At 44.6% G+C, this 10,043-nt stretch overlaps 2 non-coding genes across 2 annotated transcripts; one reads left to right on the top strand and one right to left on the bottom strand.

The window, feature by feature from the left end:
- Positions 1 to 9,231: 9,231 nt before the first annotated feature.
- Positions 9,232 to 9,302, top strand: TRNAG-GCC. The gene has a single exon. It is a non-coding gene; the product is annotated as a tRNA-Gly (tRNA).
- Positions 9,303 to 9,541: 239 nt separating this feature from the next.
- Positions 9,542 to 9,613, bottom strand: TRNAA-CGC. Its single transcript has one exon. It is a non-coding gene; the product is annotated as a tRNA-Ala (tRNA).
- Positions 9,614 to 10,043: the final 430 nt, after the last annotated feature.

The raw sequence follows: 10,043 nt of genomic DNA, 5'->3' as shown, positions 1-10,043 counted from the left end.
GGAGGCCTGGTGCCCGCTTGCCTCGGGGGAGGCCTGGTGCCCGCCTGCCTCAGGGGAGGCCTGGTGCCCACTTGCCTCGGGGGAGGCCTGGTGCCCGCTTGCCTCGAGGGAGACCTGGTGCCCACCCGCCCTGGGTCCAGCCCCGGCCCCGGGGGAGGCCTGGTGCCCGCCCACCTGGGGGAGGCCGCCTGCAGCCCAGCAGGGCCGCCGGGCCTCGCCCTCACCCTCACCCAGCCCCAGTCCTGGCCCCGCCGGCTGGAGGGGGCTGTTGGACCCCTTAGTTTGGTGAGGTCAAAGCACCCAGTGCCAGGGACGGATTCAAGCCAGGAGCGCCCGTCGTCCCCCTCCCGCCAAGACCGCTGACCCCCGGCAGCGGGGAGCCGAGCGGCGGTGGGAGTCGCCGTGCGCCCTCCCGCCGCGTTTCCTTGGCGCCTCCGCGGAAGCGGGGGGCACCCCTCTTCACGCGGGCTGGCGGCGGTTTTGCTTTGCTGACACGGGCGCCCCAGGAATTCGGTTTCTATCCTTTACGCCGCCGTGGTAGGTGGCATGTCGTTGGTCTGCTCGGTTTATAAGCAGTGCGTACCACGCTCCCGCATCGCAGGGTCATGACGGACGTTGCGCTGCTTCAGACGAAGACCTAACTGAAGTGCGAAACCCCCTGACAGCCTGATCCATCCTACCTGCCTCAGACACTGCAGTCTCATCTTGGAAGTCTTCAGCTCCTTGATGCCTTGGATCCCCATGCTCTAGTTTCTTGGGGTAGTCTGGCCTTGCCTTTGAACCAGGAAAAGCCATTCGACTGAATATATCATCTCTGTCTCCTAGGAATTCTTCTGATGCTTAGCTCTGGTCACAGACAGGTTCCCTCTAAATTACAAAGCCATTTAATGGAGAACAGATCTATCACGTTATATTAATGTCCATTTATCTGCCACAGATCCTCCCCTACTTGTCTGCTAGATTAAATTGCAGTCCAGAGATTCTCACTATTTGTGGCCAGAGAGAGGACCTTTCCAACGTGTCTCCTGATTTGTAATAGAGTCATAGTATTCATAATGTGGATGATTCACAGAGGAAATCCAAGAGTTCTTGACCAGAAAAATACTAAATCTCTGACAGTCCATCTGTGGAAAAAACAGGTAGTGCACAATGGATATATAGAGCCAGGTTCACATTTTTTACTTTCAGTTTCCTCTCCAGTGGCTATGGTATGGCAAGAAGCTGGTTAAGAAATGCAATCTGTGTCTGTCTCTCAGTGCCTTGATATATCTGCCAGCTCTCTTACTTCAGCTGAAATTTCTTGTGAAACCCTGCTGAACTACTCATTTTTACCAGACTTGGCAGAAGTGGAATTTAGCAGTTAATCCAAGTCTTTGTAGAGTAGAAGCAGCCAAACTTTACACCTTGAGCCATGCTGCACAACTACCCATTTGGGGCACAGATGATGGAGTCTACCACAGGATGCTACAAGCTGGCCTTCGCTTGCAGTATCGGGGAGAGGAAATCCTCTACAGCACCAAGTGCTTGGTCAGAGTGGATCTCACTTTCATTTTGCAGCACAGGGCATACAGGCTTGTTTTCTTCTTATTGAGGGCTTTCTAAATTGAAAGCGTTCCAGTTCATTTGCTCTCTAAAATAGCAGATCTTCTCCAGTTTTGAACTTCCAACAATGAGACTAGACACTTGCCCTTTAAGGTTTATACATGAGTTGCAAGACACACAGGCTGACCGATACCTTGAGAAATTTTGTATATCCTCATTCTATTTACTACCTCCTGTTCTGTGATACCAAGCAACAAGATTTGGAAGAGCTCCTGTTAAGAACTAAGGTCTCTGATGGTCCTCTTTGTTTCTCACCCCGGTATCCAACTGCACCAGCTTCCTAGGGCCACAGCTGACAGCTCATCTGTGGGACCTGTCAAATGGCCATGCTTTTTGGGAGTCTTACGAACATTCCTAAGTCTTGCTTCTTTTGCAGTGAGAAAGCCAGACACTAATTAATAGTACATCAGGATCTTCCTCCCCCTCCAAAACTCATTGCTGAACTTCTGGCTGCACTTTTTCCTGCAACTTTACATTTTTTATGCACTCCAGTCATGGTCCTGCAAGTGTTTGGGATCTCCTTTTCCATGCTAGACCAAAACATTAGCTGATCCAGTGACCGTTTATATCCATAAACACACCTCCATGAGTCTTTATCTATACACTGCCTCTAACAGTTGCCTAATGTAGCCGGTGTCACAAATGCAGGAGCCCTGCGTCCCCCGTGCATTGCACTGTCCATGGTTCCCTGCTTTCCAGACGTGCGGGGATCAGCATGTGTCTCTAACCATGCTACTTGGCTGACTCCCAGAAACTGCCTTTATTGCTGTTCTTCCTTGCTCAGTGCTTAGTCAACATGCTTTACAGGCAGCATGAGACGTGTTTGCTATCAGGAACAGAAAAACAACCTGCTGCTGCAGTGAGCGATGGGGCACATCTCCCTCCCACGCACCGAGTCCTTGAGGCATGCTCCAGCTCCTGTCAGCCAGCTAAATGTCAGCAACAGGTCTCATCTGAGGAGGCCATAGGAATCCAATCCTTCCCTCTTACATGTACGCCGAGGGTCAGATATAACTAGATGAGCTAAATTAGAAGCTGCAATAATAATGTACGGCTATCAGCTCTCTAGGTGGCATTTAAAGTCAGTAAACAACTCCAAGGGTTGGATTTCAGAAGTTCTGCAAACTAAGTGATATTCAGGCCACCCATGCTGAAAGCAGTTTTTATCCCAGACAAATTAGGAGACATGGTAATGTCTTAAAACATGATCTGGAGTGGCAGCTCAAATTTGTACACTTCGATTGGAATCCATGGGAATACCTCAGCTGAACAGGAAGAACTGCCATGGAGGCACCTCCTGACAGAGACCTGGAGGCTTAGGGGTTCATTGCTTTTCTTCTTTTTAGAGGGAGAGGGTGAGAAAGGAAGATGAAGAATTGGGCTAGGAAAAAGGATTTAAATGCAATTTGGGGTAAATGATTTTCATAACTTCACCGTGATCCAACAAATGAAAATTTTAGATGCAACTGCCTACCATATATACACTAACAGGGCACTAGATTTTGCAGCTTCATTCATCTCTTAACAGATACTGAAAACAAAATCATATGCTTGTTAGAACTGGGCAAAATTCTACCCTCTCCCTCCACAAGATTGTCGTCTACCTAGACATGGCTGCATTATCCATATCAATTTGTGATAACTTTTGGTTGGTTCAAAATAAGAGAGTGCATCAATGTAAAACGTATCTACATATGCAGTTTCCAAGCGAGCACACTCTGCATTCCCGACCTTCTGTGTTTCACAAAGTCTTCCAAACCAACCAAATCTTGAAGGGGGTAGAAAATGAGAGCTGTACTACTCTTCCCATTAAAGGGGAATCCAAGAATGAGTGAAACTTGTTACAAAGATCACATTTATTTAGCATTCTCCTTTTCCAGAAGAGGTTCTCCAAACACTCAAGACCCAGGTACCAACAGATGAGGGATGGACAATTCTTTACTCCCTAATTATGCTCTTCTCAACAAGAGCTATGTTTTGTCTTAGTTACTGCTTGGTAAAATGGGTCTTCCTAAGTTTGAATATTGCAAGATTTTTACAAGGTTAAACAAAAAAATGAGACGCCTTGAAGTATCACAAAATTCATCCCTCTTGAGTCTATTTTTTATTTAATGTCTAGATGAAAATATTACCTCCTTAGTCTGTGCATGTGGTCTGGTCCCTGGGACACCTGCCAAGACAAGAATTTTAGATGCCCGAAATCATGTGCTCAGCAGGTGTAAATTGTGTTCAGGGAGAGTTCACCTTTTGTCCTTAACCCCAGAGGCAGTTTCTCTTCATTAGCAAGGGAAGATAGAGAAAAAGATTATCATCATTTCCTGACTGCATGCCAAAGTTATGTATCATAAGAAGAAAATCTGTTCATACATTCACAAATATGTTTTCTTCTAATCTATCTTCAGGAAAATGTCTTTGTGAGGAATGAGGGGTAATAATAATCGCAGAAAAGTTGAAATGAAGTGACAGAAACAGAAGCAGAATCTCTATACTGAGATTTTTTCAAGCAGGAGCCATTGTAGGTCCCACCTTTGGAAAACAAAAGTACTTAGTCATGGCTACAATTAACCATTTTAAAATGTTCCCATCTCTGGCTGCTGGTATCAAGTGTCATTCAGAAACCCAACTGTGTTACTTCGTACCAGATACTCAGCTTACCAACGGAACCAGGGCTGTGTGGCTAGTGTTTAAATAGGAGCTTCGCACAAATATTCCCCCCCTTAAACTGCAACAGATTAAAAATCCACTATGGGTGTTGTGTGCGTGTGCATATGTGTGCGCATGCACGTGACTGAAAAGAGAAAGAGGTTCATTTTTCTGTTAAACCAAAAGTAATGTGTTATCATCATAATTGTCTTATCATTTGCTGTTGCATAAAGCTGACAGATCAGGTCTGAGTCACAGAACCAAATGCAAAAATTGCAGTTTTAAAAGAATAAGGTCACAGGTCGCATTATTTGTTGCAGAACAAACACAGTAATTAATCAGCCTCTCCCTGGAATGGCAGCACAGGCATCTTAGCTGTAGGAGAGCCAGGAAATGCAAAGAAGCAATGTGCAAGAATGTAAGTAGAGTATCAATATTTTTCTGGGGCTCACAGAGGAGCTAGACCTAATAGAGAATATTAATTTGCTCGGTAGAGAGATAGAAAAGAAAGACAATATGTTATGGAAAGCAAGATCTCTGAAACAGTGACAGATCAAAATCATACCAAGTGAATACGTGCATTTGCTTTTTATCCACACACTTTCTCCACTGAGTTAGAGAAAAATCGTAGAAAGCCTGTTCAAAGACATGTACAATCACTTGGACAGCCTTAGCCTACTATTCCAATGCATTACTAAGGAAATAAGATTAGAATCTCTTGTCCTCTTCTAAATGTCCATTTCATGATCATTGCTTCTCTGATTGCTTTCATTTATAGGCATTTGAATAATATCTGGGACAGTTTCAGAGTGTCCATATATTTATAAGAAACTTATGTGGATGGCTAACAACATAATCGATAGTTGTCTATGGAAATCAAGTTATTTTAAATAACCACATGTACCTTGTCAATTTGGGTTTGGTGACCTTTTGCAATACAGAACTGTTTAGCAGAAGACAAAGGGATATGTGAAAATCCAGAAATTGCCATTTCACTGATACTGTACATGTGTTTCAAAGAAACATAGAAATGTTGCTACATAGAAATCACTTCTCTTAGCATCTTAAATTGTAGATTGGATATCATGTCTCAGCTTCTTTTTAGCACTATTTTTGACAACACTAGACATTCTGTAGCTTCCCCAGAACTTAAGATTGTACCTTTTTATCTACAGAGATATTTTCCCCATGTATTTAAATAATTAATTGGGACAAGCCTCGTGGGTCTTGAGATAAACTTAAAAGAGGCAGCAGATACGTGTGACCAAGTGACCTTTTCCTGTCCTACTAGTCCCTGTGCTTTCGCTGTGCTTAAAGGGACACTGTCAAAATTGCTAGGCCTTAAAACTTTAACCTGCCCTGACAAGTTGTTCTACATTATAAGTCTTACCTAAAAGATTACTACGATTGTTTTGTTTGTTTTGTTTCAACAATCTTTGCTGAAGGCTCCACACAATATATGTTCCTTTGTGTTTTTTAGAAGGCAGATATTTTTAAATGCCCAACTTATTTTGTGACCTGTTAAAATCAGGTTGATGTGCATGTATTCTACTCAGCAGAGAAGTTGCCAGGGATGGTGCAAATTTTCTGTCCTGTGGAAACAGAGACAAGAGTACGCTCTGGAAATCTTTATTTGAAAGGGCTTTCAGAAGCCTTTAGAAAAGGCTTCAGAAAAGTCTGCAGTTATTTTTCATTATTTTGGGGGCCAATAAGAAGTGCTTAGTTTGGTAGTATTAAGGATTGAGCATTAGTTAGTTAAACATAAGAAATGGATTACCAGGCAGTTTGTTCCTACAAAAGGGTATGTTGCATTTCAGGTCAGTCTCAGTTATTCCTCAGGAATTACTTCGAACGAGAACTCCACATAATACATCACAACATGAAAAGGTGAATCTGAGCAAATAGCACATTTGTAGCATCACACTTTCTTTTTTTTCTATGCTGGTATAGAGATCAGTGCAGCACTGATTTAAACATGGGTGGCTGCCCAGCCGAGATGGCGTCACGCGACGTGGGAACGTGTGGCCACACCACCCGGCAGGGAGGGAGCGAGTGGTGCCCACTTACCCCACCCCAGGTAAGTCACACCTGCAGCCTTACGTTTGATTTGAGCTGTTTTACCACCACCTGCCTACCAGTCCCTACCTTGTTCCTCTTGTGCCTGCGTCACGTACACTTGAAATGTTTCAGGTCGCGAGTGCCTCTGAGACGCGGCTTCCTCCCCGGTGACCCGTGGCAGAGGCGCTTGGTGCAGGCAGGTTCCCCCCAGGAGCCCTGCGGAAAAGACACCGTGTCAAGCAGCAGGCGCAGAGCTCCTCTAAAGGTGACCTGGAATAGATTTGTCCCCTTTTGAGGGATAAAAAGGCTGAGGAGAATCCTCTCCCTTCTTCCTATAACGAGCTTTGCCCTCCTTGCTTCTGCTGAAGGTCTCTGGTATCTGCTCGGCTGCCTGAAAGAGTTCTGGAGCTGAACGGAAGTGGATGATGACCTGAGTCTCTAATGAGATAACTCCTCTCACACGTTCATCAGGTATTGGATAGGAACATACAAAAGTACATTTTAAGCAGTCTCGCTAGAAGTAGTTCCCTAGAGTTTATAGCCTTGTTATATAAAGCTGGATTCTGGATGCTGTTCAAGCCATCTACTGAACTTCTAAAATTATATGATTTATGGATGAGAGGTACTGAGACATGTTTGTTTTTATGAAGCACTTGCACTTAAATTTAGTTTGAGATCGTTATTTCACTTAGTGTTCCTGTACCGCTCTAATTGTCTTATACAACTTCCACACTGAGGTTTTGCAGGGAGTGTTCTCCCCAACTATCATGCTGATACAGAAAACGAATTCCCAAAGACTCCTCATCCCCTTGGAATAGGGCGCAGATTATTAATAACTGAACCAACACTACAAATTTTTCATCAGTTCTGTGACTCTGGACCATCATTTTCTGATACTGGAGGTCTCAATTCTCTCCTTCCTTCAGCAGCCTCCTACATACAATCACTTGTAAAGGGTAGGTAAGCATGAGCCTGCGTCATGCAGCTTTTGAAAAAGCTGTCCAGAGCGTGTCCTAGAGCAACACTTGAGCTACAGTGAGGCATAGTATTGCCAAACTCCATTCGACTTGCAGAGCTCTCTGTAATAGTTCGGTCAACATTCACAGATGTGCTGAAAGGACGCAAAAAGCGGTCTAATGGACACGGGCAACGGTTCTCAAGACTATTAACTACTAGCGTGAGAAGTGGTTTCATTATTACTCGGGGAATGACGTGGGGCTGGTTGCTAATAGCACAGAGTTTGTTACTATGTCATACTGTTCTGTGGCAATCCTCTGTAAAATGATTTTCTAACAAACTAATTCAACAGAAACAGAACCTGTTCTGTTACTCACCTTGATCTGCCACGGGGGACCAAGCCATGGACTCTTCCATCTTGCAGAGCTCTGGCAATTTCAGCCACCTTTGCCCAGGTATTCCCAGCGGCGTCCCCCCCTCAGCAGCCCCTGCCTTGCAGGATCCCAGCCTACGGGAAAGGAAAGGAGGGGAGAGAATAAAAGTAGGACGAAAAAAGTATTTGATCAAATACTGCTATTTACCTCAGCATGACTAACTTTCAGGTATGTTAAAATAGTGAATTAGAGTCTTCTTAGGATTTTGGATAAAATATTCCTTGAGTATTCTTCACTGCCTAATTGTTATGGGATTTCTGGTTCTATGCTTGTCTGGGAAAACAGCTTTTCAAGACTGACTGATGAAATTGTGAGCAATAGCCTAAATAATAATTATTACTTAAAGAATTTACTATGTTACTCTGTGACAAGAGGAATTAAGAAGCTGAAATGAAGCTTATGGGAAAATGAAACTATGATGAGCGTTGTTACTTGGTCTACATTGTTCCTGTGGCTCAGAGATGATTGTGAAATGCTGTTCTCTGGTTCTGCTGTTCTCTAACAGGCGGATGTAACAAATTTCAGCCTTGAGTCTCTTCCTAGATTCACTGAGGGCACAATTTTTCCTCAACTTCTGATTTACACATGCTGAAAAAAAAAAATCATCCTCTTTGATGAACTAAATATGCAATTGGGAAGGTAGGTAATAACTTCAGGATTGATATGCACAGTCCTCTGCATAGGCAAGTTTACATTTTGTTATTAATGTAAGTTCACACATGAAATTGGAACATTATCTGCAGTGTCAAATTACTATTCAACCAAGAATAAAACATCTGCTTACTACCTTTCATGAGATGATTGGGGACAGGTGTTCATGCAGTTTGGACTCTGTTCTTAAGCATCATAGAATTAATCATAGATATTCTTCATATCTGTCTATCTCTATACATATATGCCTTATTTTTCTCTTGATGTGAAACATGTAATGTTGCATTCCTTTGAACTCTGTCTCATGCATGGCTGTTCTTGGGAGCTCGTCCAGGACAAACTAAACATCAAGGTTTTACATAATTTATATTAGAAAATGACATCATTACATCACAGTGCAAGCAATAGCATTATACTGATAAATCATCACTGCACAATGCTATATTGTTGTACTGAAACATCAGAATCCATGATATTGCATCAACTGACAAAACAAAGATGTAAGTTGATGCAATGTAGCCATCGTGGTTACTTTATTAATAGACAATGTGAACCTCTAAACCCTGAAATGGTGGCTTCCTCCAGCAAAGTCAAGCAACTGTGGTACATAAAAGGAACAAACATATTGTTACTTACTCTGAAAGCTTTTAAGTTTAAACGATGATGGATTTATTATAAAAAATCTGTAGGTGTTTTCCTTTAGAGGAAAAACATATACAAACATAACTCCCAGAAAAAATTGTTACAGAAAGTTAGTAAACAGCTAAAAACTGACCGTGAACATGGAGTTGGAAAAGGGCGGGGGGGGGGGGGTGCAGAAAACAAACCCAAACTCCATTGTACATAGTGTTGTAGCGAGGACCCGGCAAGATTATTTTCAGAGCTCGCATTGGTGGTTCAGTGGTAGAATTCTCGCCTGCCACGCGGGAGGCCCGGGTTCGATTCCCGGCCAATGCAGATTCCCCTTTTGGGGGCAGAACCACCGTCCGCTTTAAAGCATGAACAACGGGAGCACCGCTATATTTTGCCCCCGCACAGCTGCGCGGCGGCAAGAAGCAGAGTCGGCGGCCTCCAGCTCGGCGCGCTGCTACCGGAGCGGCGGCGGCGCCGCTGCCGCCGCGCAAAACGGCGGCCCCTGCCGGGGGGGGGGGGGGGGGGAGAGAAGGGGGGGGAAAAAAAAAAAAATAAAGAGCCGCTGGAGATGCCGGGGATTGAACCCGGGACCTCACACATGCGAAGCGCGCGCTCTACCACTGAGCTACATCCCCGGCTGGGGCGGTCTCTCGCCGAGCGCTATGAGAGCGGCGGCTGCGCCCGGCTCGGCCCGGCCCACAGAGGAGCCGGCGGCGGGACCGGCCCGCGCGGTTCAGCGGGGTCTGCGAGCAGGCGCGCCGGAGCGCTGCCCTTCACTCCTTCCAAACCAAACCCCAAAACACTTCATTTTTGTAACGCAGTACTAACAAAGTGCTTCGTACTGAACGAAATGCCCAAATAAGGGCATGCACAAAGTAACAGAACGGCATTCATTACAAGAAAACCACAACAGCCAAACCAGAACGTTGCTCAGGCCCTGATCTCAGTGCTCACCCCCTGGTTACTGTATTCATCCTAAACCAGTAACAACATGCTTTCGTTTCTCTAAAAAAATTCCTCTAGCTTTTAAACCGTTTTGACAGCTATGGCGTGAGGCCTCTACCA

Source organism: Apteryx rowi, unplaced genomic scaffold (genome assembly GCF_003343035.1).
Source record: "Apteryx rowi isolate R43461 unplaced genomic scaffold, aptRow1 scaffold_145, whole genome shotgun sequence".
NCBI lineage: Eukaryota > Metazoa > Chordata > Aves > Apterygiformes > Apterygidae > Apteryx > Apteryx rowi.
This window is presented reverse-complemented; position numbering and strand designations above follow the sequence as displayed.